The sequence below is a fragment of the Rhineura floridana genome, chromosome 11, assembly GCF_030035675.1.
Source record: "Rhineura floridana isolate rRhiFlo1 chromosome 11, rRhiFlo1.hap2, whole genome shotgun sequence".
NCBI lineage: Eukaryota > Metazoa > Chordata > Lepidosauria > Squamata > Rhineuridae > Rhineura > Rhineura floridana.
The window spans coordinates 15435264-15453620 of record NC_084490.1 but is presented as its reverse complement, the minus strand read 5'-3'; positions in this window follow the sequence as shown (position 1 = coordinate 15453620).

Below are 18357 nucleotides of genomic sequence, written 5' to 3'. Positions count from 1 at the left end.
TCACCCAAATCTGGATGGTTAATTTGAAACAGGAACAGCTCTTGTCAGTCTCATGCTTTGACACTTAGACCTTCAGACCAAGAGCCCTAATTGGAATCTGTTTATTAGTGAGGACCACACTAGTGGATCAAGGATTCCAGTAACATCTGCTGATACTGGTGTAATCATGAAATCATTCGGCTGGAGTTTGGCCCGAGATTTGTTAGCAGACAGTCTGATTTTGATGTTGCTATTGCTGCATTATTCCTTCAGTGAGAGTTTGAACTCCTCCTCCGTATGCACCCAATGGACAGCATCACAAACCAATTCATATAGTGCTGCCAATGAACTGATCATAGGTGAATTTGTATCCCTAACAATTGCTAAAATAATTTCATCGGGGTTTATGGAACATCCACATTCCTTCCAAATAGGTGGTTTGTAAGTATTCATTGATAAAAATGTTTTTGAAGTTGGCTTGGAACAAGGACAGGATAATCATTCTTGGGTGAGGAATCTGGAAGGACTTGATCCATAGTGCTCCAATGACAGCAATATGCAGTTATGACAAATCAAATATAATCAGCAAGTGTAGCATCCTTCATACAAATACAAATGTGTGGACATAGTTTGGACTTTTGTTTACTGTAATGTATGAACAGGTCTAGAATGAAATTACATCTTTTCTAATATAATGATTATTATGATTATAATACAATGATTAGCTGAACTGGAGCACAGGGTACAATGGGTTGTCTCCAACATTAGTCACAATCAGAGAAGGCTTATTAAAATTAATGGACATGACTAACTTAGGTCCATTTATTTCAGTAGGTCTACACTGACCAGAACTTAGATACAAACTAATGTTTTTAAGTGAAAGTTCAAACCTGGTGAGAAATTGAGATACTCTGCGTTGGGTTATATAATGGATAATATGTTCAGTGACTTTAAAGTCTTTTCTGTATACAGTGAGTGTTAGCAGTCATTGGTTTTGCAATCCACTCCCAGCTTTTCTCCTGACAGAGGTCTCACGCATTTAACAACTCTTTGACAGGCAGAAATTCAACAAGTGCCAATTTTTCTGCTCACAGAGGAACAGATATGGAAGCCTGCATCTGTCAAAATTTTGCCTTTCAAGCAGATTGTTAAAGACACAGAGCCTCTGTTTGGAAAGACATGAGACACTCTCTTGAGGAATTGCTGCTTGACATTGTGCTTGTGGTATTGACCACACAAATGGGAAGGAAGGGGTGGTGGAGGTAGGGGGACAGGGCAGAATAACAGACATGCAGAAGATTGTAATAGGAGAGAAGTGGGGGAGGAAGAGAAATGGAAGAGAGATTGCCTATGTTTCACTGACTTAGCAGAAATTTGGACAGCGATGCACTGGGGTAGTTCTGCATTGGAACCTCTCTGCAAAAATGGGTAAATCAATGTCTATAACCATTTCGCTATTTTTATGCAATGTACCCTGGGAAGGTGGATTAGTAAAAGAGACAGATTCTTACAACAAAAGACTAATTTAGCGAGCTTCAGAGGTGAACAAGGATCTTAATCTCCTACACCCATTGTATTTTAGTGGATGTCTTAGGCTCTGATGTCTACATACAAGTCAGTCAGTCATAGAAGACAGCCGTTGGAGCAAGATCTAGGCTTTCTGATAGCATGGGTGACAACATCTCACTTTTTAATGGCAGATTATAATGCAAGCTGTAACACACCTGATGTCAGCATATACTGTACATCTTTATAAATCTATAAATCTCATTGCAGTACAGTCACTAAAAACTACCAGCACATCCTTGCCTTTCTTTTTGCCATTCATGAAATCAACAGCAATGCTGAGTTGTTACCCAACACAACCCTGGGATCGGAGATCTATGATAATACTTTCAGTCCTCTGCAAACATTTTGGACCACTCTGGAATTTCTATTTACAGGGGAGGGGAATCCCCCCAATTACAAATGTGTCAAGGAAAAGAAACTAATGTCTGTCATTGGAGGGCTCACTTCCCCAAACTCCATCCAGATGGCCAATATCTTAAATATCTACAAGATACCACAGGTGTGTGTTTAGAATTACATAAGGGGGAGGTATTTCAATTTTGGTGAGCAAAAACATTCTGCCCACAAACACTGGTATCTATGATAATTCCCCAAAAGAAAACTCCACAACACAAATAATCCAAACTGTGAATGATGTGTAACAGGCCCATAAACAAGAAGATTTCTTGTGTTTTTTATTTTCTGCTTGCATTGTATTCAGAATCCAAGAACTGATGAGTTTTACTATTTAATATTATTAATTAATTTATAAACCACTTAAAGCCAAAATAGGCTTCTAAGCAGTTCACAAGTATAAAAGCTAATTTCACAAGCATTACTATATGAACATGCAGAATGAAATCATGCAGTAGAATGATCCTATTAAAACAATGTGGTAATTAATACAGGAGACTCAACTTCAGAGATCAAAGGAATGCCAGTGTAAAAAGATGTGTCTTCAAAAGCTGGAGAAATGCCAATACAGATGGGGGCTGTCATATTTCAGCAGGGAGTGCATTTCATTGCAACTGTCCCATACATAAAAAAGCCTTCTACAGCTTCACCACGAGCCAATAATCAAAAGTCCATGGCAAGAGTAACTAAGTCCCAGTTGTTAATTTTAGGCTGCATTCAGACGGCCATTTATTCTGTTTTCCCTATGCTTCCTTATCTGATAATTTCTGCATTTTATTTGATCGTTCATGTTTCATAAAAGCCACTTCTGGAAATCTAGTTGAATACAGTGGACGTTTGGCACTCATTTCTGTGTTCATTGCTTCCAGAAAAAAATCTGTTTGCAACCTCACTAATCAGAAAACCACAGGAGTAAAGTAACAAAATTTGGGGCAATATACCAGCATACTGTGTTGCTGTTTTCATGTATGAATGATGGGGGAATAGAAGTGTGCATGTGCGGGAAGGCTGGGGGAGTCGTGACATATCCAGTGATATTCATTGTTGTGTCACATGATGTCCATTGGTGTGAATAAAATTTAGTCCAATATGGCACTATTGCCATACACATTGGAAACACATTTTTGAGCAACTGAAAAGATGACTATACATGCGGGCATCACCAAATGGTTAATATAGGAATAAAATTGATTATATAATTGGTAGTCAGGATTATTCAGACTATGGTATTCCTGATCTCTATGTATGGATGTGAAAGTTGAACAGTGAGAAAAGTGGATAAGAGAGAAATCAACTCATTTGAAATGTGGTGTTGGAGAAGAACTTTGTACATACCATGGACTGCAAAAAAGACAAATAATTGGGTGTTAGAACAAATTAAACCAAAATGATCCCTAGAAGCTAAAATGATGAAACAGGTTATCATACTTTGGACACATAATGGGAAGACATGATTCACTAGAAAAGACAATAATGCTGGGAAAAACAGAAGGGAGTAGAAAAAGAGGAAGGCCAAACAAGAGATGGATTGATTCCACAAAGGAAGCCACAGACCTGAACTTACAAGATCTGAACAGGGTGGTTTGTAACAGATGCTACTGGAGGTCACTGATTCATAGGGTTGCCATAAGTCAATAACAACAATGGCACTATAGTGGTAAAAAAGCCACAGTTCCATAGAGCAACAGGCATGGTAGTGTGAAAGGAATGTTAGAAATTGGGACAGAAGTGCTATCATTGTAGTCTAATGCAATAAACCCCATGTCTGAAAGCAGCCTAAATGTCTTTACTGCACAATTGGGGGAGGGTCAATCTTTCAGGTAACGTGGTCTAGAGTTGCTTAGGGCTTTACATGTAAGTAACAAGACTTTAAAACTGGCTTGCTGGCTAACAGGCAGCCAGTGCAGATACCTTAGTATAGGCATGATATGTGCCCATGAACAGGCACCACTCACCTGGGCTGTGGCTTTCTGCACCAGCTGCAGTCTCTGAACAAGCACCAATCCTTGTAATAAGAAATACTTGAAACAAGGAGGGCGGTGCAATAGACAGAAAGGCACCCTATTCTTACCTCACTGATTCCTTCTCTAAACTTGTTTGTTTCTCCTCAGGCTTCACTTCCTCCCTTCCTTTCTAGTTAGTTAAATATGGTGTATGTGACTGTGATCTGAAGGCTAAATCATGGCTATATGTATGTCTGCAATCAGAATGTCTTTATTTCCCAGTAGTAATAAGCTGCAGTCTCTGAACAAGCCATAAGTGAAGTCCCACACAGAGTGCATTACAAGCGGTCCAGACTTGGCTTTATCTGTGCACGAGTCAAAGTAGCCAAGCTACCCCTGTCCTGGAAATGGTGCAGTTGACATTTTTAAATTTATCCTTGTCCAGGAAAGGGGGCAATTTGCCATCAAGGCCAGATGAGCCTCCATGGACAAAAATGGTTCCAAGAGTATCCCTAACCTGTATAACTGTTTCTACAGAGAAACTGTTCCTACCTGTAGAACTGTTCCTACAACCCTATTAAGAATAGGCAAAATCCCCAATTTTTAGAACCAGGAACCACTCACCCACAGTGTCTCTGTCTTAGCGACAGTCATCTTCATCTTACTGGCTTCATGCATTGCACAACTGCATGCAGGAACTGGGTCAGCTAGTGTACAGCTTCTCCTGATTCAGATTTAGTGCTATTTCTCCATTAGTGTGATATTGCGTAAGATTGGACTGTTAGTCGCAGTAATGCTTGTTAGAAGATACTACTAAAGGAGCTCAAAATTATCACCAAGGCATTGGGATGAAGTCATTTTCTCTTCAAGAACAAAGAAATGGTTTTCTTAGGTCTAAAAAATTACCATATTTTCTCCAACAGCTCAGCTATGGCTCCTTTGATTTAGTGTTGAGCGACAAAACCCACTTCCCTTCTTTCTATCGGATGATTCCTAATGAAGATCTGCAGTATGTTGGGATCGTTGGGCTACTCAAGCATTTTGGATGGAACTGGATTGGCCTCATTGTTTCAGATGATGACAGTGGTGAAGCTTTCCTTCGAAACCTGAGACCAAGGCTTTTACAGAGTAATCTTTGCATTGCATGGATGCTGGTGATCCCGCTAGTGACAACATTTTTACAAAATGAAATACAGCAACAAAAGTTGGATCCCATTCAATCTTTTCTCTCATTGAGTGAAATCAATGTGATTTTGGTTTATGGAGACAGTCAGTCACTGGAGGGTTTACGAATAGTTTTATATTCCAAAGAATTGATTTATATGGAGCCTCTAGAAAGGGTGTGGATTACAGCTGCTGAATGGGATTTCACTGCAGTAGTTGGTGGACAAGAAATCACCTCAAAATCCTTCAATGGCACCTTGTCATTCACCCTCCATTCACAAGTAGTGCCAGGCTTTCAAGATTTTGTTGAGATGATAAATCCTTTCCAGTCTACATTTTACTTCATCCGTGAGTTCTGGTGCACTGCATTCCTCTGTTCACTACCAAAATATAACATCGATGTGCCAAACAAGAGAAACTGCAGTGGAGAGGAGAATCTGGGAAGCCTTCCTGGGTCCACGTTTGAAATGGAAATGTCTGGTCAGAGCTACAGTATATACAATGCTGTGCATTCTGTAGCACATGCTCTCCATGCCATGTATTCCCTGAGAGCCAAAGAGAGAACATTGGGGTATGGAAACAGAAGTAAGCCTTGGGAAGTTCAGCCATGGCAGGTAGCCACAGCTACTGTAGTCATAAAGAATGTACAGTACCACAGGAGAATTAAGAATGAAAAGAGTAAAGTAAAAATGAAATGTAATAAGGTTGCCCCCCTTATATATAGTTAAATAATAATGAGTATTTCCTGAGAATGAAATCTTTCACCCTGATGCCTGATTAGAGTGGGTTTACTGAAATGGCTTGATGGTGAAGTGGAAATTCTTTGCACCTGTTTAGAAGTACTAAAGTTTTTGAAGTCATATGTTTCATAGCTGAATCCTGGCATGAAAAATAGGTACCAGGGATTAACTCTCACGAGCAATGTCACTGGTAGGGGGTGTAGCTCAGTTATAGAGCATATAATTTTCATACTAATGGTCCCAAACTCAATATTTGAATTCTCTTGTTAAAAAGGGATCTCAGCAGAACCTCTACCCAACATGACGAAGAGTCATTTCAAATTCAGTTCAGAGCTTGATAGACTAAAGTTGTGACTTAAGATAAGGCAACTTGATGTGTTTATATAATTGAAATGAAAACACTCATTCTTTGGAATATTATGGTTATTAGTAGTCTTCCTTACCTTTATTTATTACATTTGTATACCGCCCCATAGCTGAAGCTGTCTGGGCAGTTTACAACAATTAAAACATTAAAAACAAATATACAAATTTAAAAACACATTTTTAAAAAACAATTTAAAAACACATGCTAAAATGCATTTTAAAATATTTGTCATGTTTGGAAAGTATAAATTCATGTTTATTTTTATGTGTATGGTAATGATACAATGGCAAATTGGTACTGAAAGTCATAGTTTGGAAATTTCAGAGATATGAAATTGATGCTTTCTCAGCATTTGAATTTACAAATCCTTTCTCTTCCATTATAGCTTCACTCGTTTCTGAGAAACATCCACTTCAACAATAGCGCTGGTGAAGAAATATTTTTTTATGATAATGGGGATGTGTCAGGTGGATATGATCTCATCAATTTGATCACATTCCCCAATGGATCCTTCCAGAGAATACGAGTTGGAAGGATGGACCCCCAGTCTCCTGCACAGAAAGAGTTCACCATTAATCGAGATGCCATTGCATGGAATCCCCAGTTTAATCAAGTAGGAGTTATCCTGATGATGCTGAGTATGAACATGTTCTTTTATTAATGTGCTCTGAATACTGGTATTTGGGCTGGTCCATATTGCTCATAGCAGCACACCCTGGACATTTGAAGAATATGAAGCACGTAAGATAAATCTGTCTGCATCTCCATGCTGTTCCTCTCCTCACTCTGCTTTTTTATTCGGCCATCATATCTATCTAGTCTATCATTGCTTTCATGGCTACCTTGTTTCTTTCTTTCTTTTTTTTATAATTTTTATTCAAATTTTTCAAAAGAGGAAGAAGTGATTGATTGGGAAGGACAAAACGTGTGTGGGGGCACCCCCGTTTCTCTCTTTCTGCTGTGGGAGGGGCAGATCGCTCTTGCCAGAAATCTGCACTGATTTTGTGCAGAATCCTTTTGAAAGGATTCTATTTCTCTGTAACATCTGAATCAGGAGAGATGTATCACCAGATGTATTCAAGAAACATACGAGTAGAATGACAGCTTTGAAACACAATGGGCAGAAAGGCAGATAGGAATATCCTCCTCCTCCCTTTAAAAACCGAATTTGAGGATTTTGTTATTTGGACTTGGTTTTGGCTTCTGTTTTATTCATATTACTTCTAAGTGACATGAATATATGCAATGGTGTAACCCAGCCTTTCCCAACCTTTGGGTCCCCAGATGTTGTGGGACTGTAATTCCCAACCTTCCTGACCATTGGCTATGCTGGCTGGGGCTGATGGGAGTTGTAGTCCAATGACATCTGTGGACCCAAAGATTGGGAAAGGCCGGTGTAGCCTATTCATGGTGATTATAAAGTGTAGTTTTGCATTTCAATGTGACCTCACTGTTTATGTTTCTTTCTCTCTACATTCCTGTATCAATAGATCTGCTAGCCATGGATTGTAAAAGTTTATGCTAGAAGACTCCTTATTGTCTCTGACAACTTATGCAACAAGATTATTTATTTAACTATTATGGCTACACCTTTGAAATTAATATATTTAGGGTTGCCAGGTCAGAAGCATCCCAAAACCTGAGACTTGAGGGGCGGGCCCTAGTGATGTCATGGGGCGGGCCCGAGTGATGCCATGGGGCAGGCTCAAGTAATGTTATGGGGTGGGCCCCAGTGATGTCATTAAGCATGATACATTAAGCATCAATCACAGTTGCTTGGAGCATACAATTAAAAAAAAATCTGATTGGCAATTAAGATAGAAATTTTAGCTAAAAGGTGGAGCCTGGGTAGGGAACATTTAATCTAGCCTACATGCTTTCAGCAAGAAGGGTTTAAGTGCCTTCAGGCCAGTCCAGTCACCAGAAGGTCACTGTAGGGACAAAGGGGCTTAGTGTTGTGGAGATGTTAGATGGGAGCTTTGGGGAGTAAAGATGGATGCTCCTGAAGGCTGCAATTCTAAACACATTTACTAAGGGATTAAGCCCCATAGAACTCAACAGGACTGACTTCTAAGTAGATATAGTTTGGATTGTGCTGCTGGTAAACCTTGACTAGGGTTCTTCTGCAAAGACATCCATCTCCAAGCAGGGTTGGCAACCCTCTGCCTGGAATACCCTGCCCTTATCTTTTAACGTGGCTGCTCCAAACTTTTTTTACAGATTTGACCCTTTACTTCAGAAAGAGCTCTGAGAAATGAGTAAGAGTAAGAAGTATCTTTTAAAATTGTTCTTTTCAATTCACTCTTGAATGCACCTAGGGCAGATCCACACCATTCATTTAAAGCACACTCAACATCCATTTGAAGCACATGAATCCCACCACAGAATCATGGGAACTGCAGTTTGTTAAGAGTGGTGAGAACTATAACTGTGAGGGGGAAATGACACTTCCCATAATTCTTTAGGGGAAGTCGTGCGCTTTAAATGCAAGTTGGATGTGCTTTAAACGTATTGTGTGAATCCACTTAATAAATTTTGCCTGCATGTAAATTGTTTTAATTAATTTTTCAAAATGGAAATGAGCTATAAACTGTAGTGGGTGACCATGGGCTACTCACCATCTCTCAGCCTATCTGCCCCTCAGGATGAAAACAATGGAGAACCATGACTACCCCAAGGCATACTTAAAATGTAAAGGAAGTATTGTACAACCATAGTGTGAAATCAGATACTTATAGGGACACAGTATGACCAAACTGGGCGGAAGTAATGAGTGGGGTACCACAGGGCTCGATCCTGGGCCCAGTGCTCTTCAACATTTTTATTAATGACTTGGATGAGGAGGTACAGAGCATGCTTATCAAATTTGCAGATGATACAAAATTGGGGGGCATAGCTAATACCGTGGAAGACAGAAAGAAAATTCAGAGGGACCTTGATAGGCTGGAGCATTGGGCTGAAAACAACAGAATGAAAATGCAAAGTTCTACACTTAGGAAAAAGAAACCAAATGCACAGTTATAAGGTGGGGGATACTTGGCTCAGCAATACAACATGTGAGAAGGATCTTGGAATTGTTGTTGATCACAAGCTGAATATGAGCCAACAGTGTGATGTGGCTGCAAAAAAGGCAAATGGTATATTAGGCTGCATTAACAGAAGTATAGTTTTCAAATCGTGTGAAGTATTAGTTCCCCTCTATTCAGCACTGGTTAGGCCTCATCTTGAGTTCTGCGTCCAGTTCTGGTCTCTGCACTTCAAGAAGGATGCAGACAAACTGGAACAGGTTCAGAGGAGGGCAACAAGGATGATCAGGGGACTGGAAACAAAGCCCTATGAGGAGAGACTGAAAGAACTGGGCATGTTTACCCTGGAGAAGAGAAGGCTGAGGGGAGATATGATAGCACAAGTACTTGAAAGGTTGCCACACGGACGAGGGCTGGGATCTCTTCTCGATTGTCCCAGAATGCAGGACACGGAATAATGGGCTCAAGTTGCAAGAAGCCAGATTTCGACTGGACATCAGGAAAAACCTCCTAACTGTTAGAGCCATACGACAGTGGAACCAATTACTAGAGAGGTAGTGGGCTGTCCAACACTGGAGGCATTCAAGAGGCAGTTGGACATCCATCTGTCGGGTATGCTTCGATTTGGATTCCTGTATTGAACAGGGGGTTGGACGATGGCCTTATAGGCCCCTTCCAACTCTACTATTCTATGACTCTATGAAAATATATAAGCATGACTATCAACTATGTTTATTATTTATACAACCTGTAAAGATATTTATAGTGCAATCCTATGTTTGTTTACTCAGAAGCAAGTCCCAATGTATTCAATAGGGCTTACTCAACCAGGGAAAACTGTACCCTGAAGTGATAAGGAACTTGTTCTTTTAGCAAGTCTTTTAAGCTGAGACCTTATCCCAGTCTGTGTTGGAATTGATTTTTAATATGTTTTTAAACCTTTTCTTTTTTTAAAAAAAAGTTTTTAAAGCTTTTAAAAATGCTTTTAAAGATGTTTTGTTTTAATATATTTTAAGGTCTGTTTTTATGATTTTTAAAGTGTTTTTAGTGCTTTTGTTTGCCGCCCTGGGCTCCTACTGGGAGGAAGGGCGGGATATAAATCAAATAATAAATAAATCAACCCAAAATTTGGAATCATGCCACTTTAAGCTGTTTTCCAACTGTTTATACTTTTTATGGTTATTGGTTTTTAAAGTGATTTATTTCTTATTGTGAGCTGCCTTGATTTTCAATCACCATCCCTACACACACATATATATGCAGGTGTAAAAATACACCCCATATAATAGTTTATTGTCAAACCAGTTGGTCATTGAGGAACATTTTAAAAAAAATCAGTATTAGTTTCCTACATAATACAGTACAGTACAGTACAGTATCTTTATTGCGGTCACAGACCCATAATGGAAAGAGTACACAATGGGTTAAGTACAAAAAAAAAAAACAATGATATTTACAAAAATAGAGTGGCAAAATACATGGTCAAGGATAAATTACAATATAATTCTCTGACGGATAGTTTGGGCAGCATTGATAAATTTGGCAACCATAAGAGTACGAGGTTTATTAGAACCAGACATCAGGGATTTCAACAGAGAATCAGGTGACTTGCCTGGGAGTTTCTTAATTATAGATTCTAAGTACCTGGAACGTTCAGTAATATAAAAGGGGCAGTCAAAAAGAACGTGGGACAGGGATTCGATGGTTGCAAGGTTACAGGGACAAAGTCTCCGTTCAAAGGGGATGCCCTGAAAACGGCCTTCAAGGAGTGCAGAGAATAAACAGTTAAACCTAGCCTTAGAAAAGGCTAGGCGATATTTGGGAATGACTAAAAATTCTAAATATTGGGCAAATAAAGGAAATGTGAATCTTAGACCCAAATTTGTGGGGGAACAGGTCTTGGCAGCCATCGGAAAAGCAGTTTGGAGATCTATATCATTGATGTGGGTTTCGATGGAGCATCTAGCCGATTCTAAATCTAGAGAGGCAAGAAACTCTATAGAGAAACCCAGACTTGTTAGTTTAAGCTGGAATGTTGTATTACAGCAGTTTGGGTAGGCATCAATCCAAAGAAAGGATAAATAGTCTAAAGATGTAGATGTATAGACTTGTTTAAGCCAATATCTAAAGGCAGCAATCCAGGCGACGGATTCGAGGGAAGGCATGCCAGACTCTAAACGTAGGGCTGCTGCAGGTACACACCTAGGGACACCAAAAAGGGCACGGAGAAAAATAGATAAAACAGATTCAACTGAAGAATTAAAACTCCGGATCCAAAGTGATATTCCAAAAAAAAAATTGGGGAAGGATTTTAGCTTTAAAAACTTGGATGGCAGCTGGAAAATACTGTCCACCCTTGGTAAAATAAAAAATTAAAATACTCTTTAATGTGTTGCGAGCGGTCTGAACTGCGGAACGAATGTGGGGTACCCATGAGAGGGAGGAATGGAAGATGACACCAAGACATTTATATTGTCTAACCTGAGAGATCTTCTGGTCGCTAATTGTCCAATCGGAAACTACTTTACGCTTGGAAAAGACCAGTATTTTCGTTTTGGAGTAGTTAATCGAAAGAAGGTTGTCATTACAATACTTTATAAAGGCCCAAAAGAGTTGTTTGAGTCCGACTTTAGACAAAGATAGGAGGGCTGCATCGTCAGCATAAAGTAGGAGAGGACAGATTTGGTCGGCCACCTTAGGGGGGTGAAAGTCGGGGGAACAGCAGCGGACATTCAGGTCATTTAAAAACAGATTAAACAACAAGGAGGCTAAAATACATCCTTGTCTGACTCCTTTGGTGACGGGGATGGAGTTGGTTAATGTTCCATCTGGGCCACATCGGACACGCATGGTGGTAGACTGGTGTAATCGTATAATAAGAAATAGAAGTCTCTTATCCATTGTAGACTTCATAAGTTTGGCCCACAATTTATCTCGAGGGATGGAGTCAAAGGCAGATCTTAGATCAATGAATGCCACAAAAAGTCCATTACCCCTAGGGCCTTTGTATTTATCTGCCAGGTGATTTAAGAGGATGCAATGATCGAGTGTGGATTTACCCTTCCTAAAACCCGTCTGTTCCCGACCAAGGATATGGTTTTCCTCTACCCAAGAAGATAGTCTACAGTTTAGGTAGGAGGCGTATAGCTTGCCCACAATTGAGAGTAAGCTAATAGGTCTATAGTTTGCTGGGGAGTCCCTAGGCCCTTTTTTGAAAATGGGGATGACTATGGCTTCTAACCAAACCGTAGGAAGGCAGCCAGAGTTATTTATGTTTGTGAATAAAGTGGCAAGTAAGGGGGCCCACCAAACTTGGTGCGTTCTTAATAATTCAGGGGGGATTAGGTCAACTCCCAGAGATTTACCTGATTTTAGGGCATTAATTAATATTTTGATTTCAGGTTGTGTGACAGGGGGCCAAAGAGGAGAGGACGAAAGATCAATGGATAAAAGACAGTTCGAGGAACAGTCTGGAGCTTGAAACATTTGTGAGAAATACTGCTCCCAGATATGGGAGGGAATATTGCAAGGAAATGGATTATGTGACGTTAGGGCGTCAGAAACTATTGCCCAAAAGGTCCTAGTATTATTCAGCTTAGATGCATTTATTAAGGCCTTCCAGCTGTCCTGTACTGCCTGTCTCTTTTTAATTGCAAGGAGGAGCTTATATTGTTTTTTGATGTTGTAATACTCCGTGGGTAAAGCAGTTAAATTGCGGGATCTGTACTGACTATAGATCTTTCTCAGGTGATTTTTTGCAACTAAGCACTCTTTATCAAACCTTCTAGAAGAATTTTGATGGGAAAGAGTGGTTGGGATTGGTTTGGGTTTTAAGATTGGGAGGAGCATAGACATCAGGTGGGAATATTCGTTTAGGACACATACCGGGTCATCAGCAATCATTATACGGTTTTTGATGTCTCGGACCTGAGGAGAGTTGTGAAAAACCGCAATCTTAGCAGCTAGCGCAGCAGACCATTTGGGACTCTTATGATTAAGTGAAGATGGCTTGTCCACTATATTATATTTAATCAGAGAATGACACTTCTTGGGCATAGGGAGCGAGAAATTTAGGGGTAAATGATCGCTGTCAAGTCTGCAACCCACTGAAAATCTAGTGTTCAGGTGTAAGAGCTGTTGAGAGATTAAAATATAGTCTACCACGCTGCTTCCTTGGTTTGAAAAGTATGTAAATTCCGCGCATTTATCAACAGGATTAAGACCATTTAGTATGACTAAATTTAAGTGTCTCACTAGGTTTGTTAGGCGGATTCCCCCGTAATTTACCTTAGGGTCTTTAGATGACCATAAGTGTACAGGAACATAAGGTTCGGTGTCTGCCCCCTTCCAAAGTCTGGAGGAGAAAAGGGTGGAATTATCGGGTCCAATTCTGGCGTTAAAATCCCCCATTATGACGGAATAGGCTCTGGGGTGCGCGGATTTAAGTCTGGTTATGAAGTCTTCTAGGACTTCCCAGGCCTGATTAACCTCATTCCTAGAAGAGAAAGGTGGTATGTATATATTAATTATTAAAAGAGATATGTATTTCAAATCAAGAAGAGCTGCAATTGCTAAATTCTCACAAGGCGGGAAGGTCTTAAAATTAAATGGTAAGGAAGTCGATATTAACGTCACTAGTCCTGCCTTTGGTCTGCCCTTTTCTCTTCCTTTAGGGGGCGCTGCGGGAAGAATAATTGGGGTGAAACCGTCCAAGTATATTTTGTTACAGCACCACGTCTCCTGTAAACAGATTAGATCGAAGGACGTTAAGAAAGCAACTAAATCTTGATTTGATTGTTTGGACGCCCACCCAGCAATATTCCAGGAGAGAAATTGAAGTTGGTCCCTTACTGGGTGAAGGTGTTTCCGGGGGGTCCAAGATGGTAGGAAAGATCGTCAATTTATTTCTGTAATCTGGTTGAGTGTTCCGGCCGTGTCCACAAATATGGCACCTGAACGTACAGGAAGAGCAGTATGTTTGTTGTTGTTCGGTGAGGGCCTAACACGACAGGGGGGAAAATCACCAAGTTCCTCTGTGTCCAGGAGTCTGGCTCGAACCCAGTCCTCCTTGGACAGAGGAGGTCTGGAAACATGATTCGTATAAGATACTGTTATTGAGCCCGGGAGGTTCTGCTTAACGCGGTCGGAGAGCGTTTTGGAGTCGTGGCAGCCAGAAGAGGTTAATAGATGTTGAGGTGATGGAGCACTAGAGTGGGGTCCCCTAGAATTATCTCAGACTACCGAACATGCAAGGGTGTCTCTTAGTTGGGTCAGTCTTGTAATTATTTCTTGTTGGCAATGAAAAGGAAGAGATTGATAGGACTCAATGAGCTCTTTTTCTTCTGTAAACAGGGCGGTTGTGTCGGCCACCAGTGGACTGGGAAAGATGTCCTTTAGTTCTTGAGTAATTTGTGGCAGAGGACTGGAGGGTAGCGTTAGATTAGAACAAACTGGTCTAATAAGTCCAGACAGATGATTGACTAATGGAATGGGAGGGGCTACATTGACAAAGTAGCATTGGATAATTATACCTCATTTCCTTAGTTTGTCTCTGGCGTTGTAGATCTGGTTGGCAATGGTCGAAGAATGGAGTGTCACAATCAGGCACCAGGGCTGTGTGCTAGAAGATAGGTTGGTCATATATTTGATGTAATTCGTACGGGAAGCAGCAAAAAGAGACTGACTGAAACAGGTGTCCAAAAATGGGATATTAGGATAGGCAGGCTGATAACCGAAGGCTTTGAAATGACATGTGATCGCAAGCTTTTCTGGTATCAATTTAAGTCTCCAGACGCTGGATTTATGTGGGCCTGTTGTTTTACATGCGGTATAAGATGTTTTCTGCAGTGCCTGCAAAGATAGAGATCTTTCCACAGAGGTAGATATATTTTGATCACGAGAGGGGGTTATACTTTTTTCCTTTGGGCTTATCCCCTTTGTTTCCCTCTCATTTTTACTGTCTTTAGATAAATGTTGCTGGACCAGTTTTGCTCGATGAGTATGAGGGTCCAACAATTTAAAAAGAGGCTTAAAGTTCATATTTCCTACGGAGCTGGATTTAAAGTTTTTAATATTCTTTGATTTTTTTGTCGTCCTGGACACCGAGAGAGTCTTCGTGGGTCCCTTGCCCTTATTCTTGCCGGGTCCTTTGCTTGTCTCTTTGTACTGGACACGAGTAGTTGAAGGGCTCACCGGGGATCCAGAGTCTTTTGTTTTCTCATGTAAGAGAGGCCCCATGGCCTGGACCAAAGTGGTTAGCAGGCTGTTTGTTTCTGTAATGTATGTTTTAATTAAAGTCAGCTCTTTGAACAAAAGCGCTTCCCAACTCGGGGGAGGGGATTTAGGGCCCGAGGATGTTGCGTGGGTTAGGAGCTTCTTCGCTGGTATCATCATAGGAGAGATTGATTGTTGCCTCTGGGAGTCTTGAAGCGAGTCGATGGTAATTATCTCAGTAGGAGGACCATCAGTTTCCAGACTTAGGGAGCAATTAAAACCGGCGTCCAATAACTCCTCTGCTAAACTTTTAACGGCTGAAGTAGGTTCACTTGGTGTATTGAGAAGATGGTAGTCTATTGACCAATCGTGTGGGCTTTCAGACTGGGTCGTGTCTTTCTGGGCACTTTGCAACTGCCGTTTCATATGTAGGAAGGAAGAACTGGGTAATCTTTGCTTGGTGATTTAGTTGTTGCAACTGCTCCTCCCCCAAAGATAAACCCAGTTCCTGGTGTCTCTTCCTTGTAAGGACCATTTGTGGGAACTTTGGGGGGTGTTGCGCAAAAAGGAGTAACACCTGATTATAAATGTTTTTAAGTAGCTCTTTAAATCTGAAGCTACCACTGAAGAAATGTCTCTTGGCAGGGGGAAAAGCAGCTACAGAGAAGGCTTCCACAGCTCACGACAGCTGTTGGAACATATCCAGAGTAAAATGAGATATAATAGTTGCTCTGAAAGCACAACAACTCCCACTCAGACTACCGGAGAGGAGAAATTCCAGCAGAAACAAATTGGAAGGATTTATGATTATAGTCCGAAGAGGAGAAATGAAGAGCAGCTTACCGGAAGAGACGGCAACCAGAAGTCTTTCCTATATAATAAAAACTGTGATAAACCCTGCCTAATTTCTTTAAAAATAGGGTTGGAGGGGGAGAGAAAGATTTACAACACAAACACAAGTCTGTGCTATGTTTACTTAAAAGTCCCATTAATTTACAGCACAATCCTAACCATGTCTACTCAAAAGTAAGTCCTAATGGAGTTCAATGGGGTTTACTCCAGGTACATGGGATTGGAATTGCTTTACTCCCAGAAAAGCAGATATTGGATTAAATACTTTCATATTTCATAGCCCATGGTCTGACTCTTGGACAGAAGAGAAAAAAACACGTTAAGCCATATTACTTACGCAAACTGCAAAAATCTAAAAGCCACCATTTTCTGATGCTGAAATTAAGCCTAGGCATGCCTGGATCAACAAGTCACAACCCTGGCTTCATTGGCTACAATCCTGAAAGGGCGGGGTTACAGCCAGAACTTTGAAAAGTTACTTTTTTAAACTACAACTCCCATCAGCCCCAGCCAGCATGGCCACTGGATTGGGCTGATGGGAGTTGTAGCTAGAGGAAGGAATTGTGCTAGAGATCTGTAAAAAACAGTCGTGCAGGGGGGTGCCGTTTGACGTTTTGGTGTATATCTCAGGAACCAGGCCACCTAGAAGCTGAGAGTCTGGAGAGTAAGGGGTGCTAACTGGAGAGCCAGAGGGGCCCCCCAAACAATGGAGACTCCACCTGAAAACCTGAGACCTGGTAACTCTAAATATATTGCAGTTACTTGTCTTCCTGCTCTAGGTCAGGGGTTGGTCACATTCATTTGGGGTAGGGTTTCCAGGTTCAGGGCCTGAGACTGATCATATATCTTTAGGAGAAGAGAAAGTCAGCCAAGTGCAGGTGTTCTTGCAACACTGTAATGGGAAAAACCACAAGGTGGCATTCTCCCTTCCCTCTGCACAACTTTCAAAGATACAGAAGACCTCTTGGAAGCGAGGCCTGGCAACAAAGAGGTCTTCTGTATCTTTAACAGTTATGCAGGGGTGTCAGCTCTGCACAGAGTCAGCAGTGCCGGTGGGGGGGCTGGGAATTCCTGGGTCGTTAGCAGGGAAGGGAAGTCCTTAGCCGGCAGTCTGGTTGTAAATCTGCCAGGCCAACGAGGAGGGAGCCTGATAAGGGCCAGGCCGGTCTGAAGCCTACTTGCCGAGTCAGAAGTCCAGAAGCGAGGTCAGTAGAGGTCCAGGATCAATTGCCAAGGGGTCAGTCCAAGACTTGCTGCAGGGAAACTAGGTAAACACGAAGCCACGCCTGACGTTGCAGTCAGCAACAAGCTGCAGCCAAGGGGTGCCTTATAAAGAGCATGTTTGACAGCAGGTGTGAGCCCTCAGCGTTTTGGCCTTAAGGGGACAGGCCTGCCTCTCTTCTGCCTGACCTTCTGCTGTCTACGTTCTGCAGGTGAGGGGGGAGTATCCTGCTCACTGTCTGTGTCTGGCTGCAGGGCCTCCACTGTATCTGGGGTGCTCTGCAGCTGAGAGGGAGAAGGAGCTGGATTCTCAGGAGTCTCCTCTGTGTCTCCTTCTGGGTCTGCTGCTCCTGGGTCTGCTGCTGTTACTCCCGAGTCGTCCTCATCTGAGGAGTCCTCTGACGGGGCCATGACAAGGGGAAAGTGAGAATTCCACCTTGTGGTTTTTCCTATTACAGTGTTGCAAGAACACCTGCACTTGGCTGACTTTCTCTTTTCCTAAAGATACAGGATCAGTCTCAGGCTCTGAGCCTGGCAACCCTAATTTGGGGGCAGTCTGTCAGACTGTGGGTGGGGTTGAAGCCAGGGGTGAATATAGCAGTACCAAATATGGGTTGTGGCAACAAGATTATTTATTTATTTAATTGCCTGCAACCGACTAATGTGGCTACTCCTTTGAAACTGATATACTGCAGTTATTTGTCTTGCTGCTCTAGTTCAGGGGTCGGTCACATTCACTTGGGGGCAGTCTGTCAGATTGTAGGTGGGGCTGAAGCAGTATGACATATGGGTTGTAGCAGCTCCCTTTCTATGTTTTTCCTGTATGTGTGTGTGAAGATTGCTCTTTCCAGAGATCTGAATGGATTTTGTGCAGAAACAGGCCAAGAATA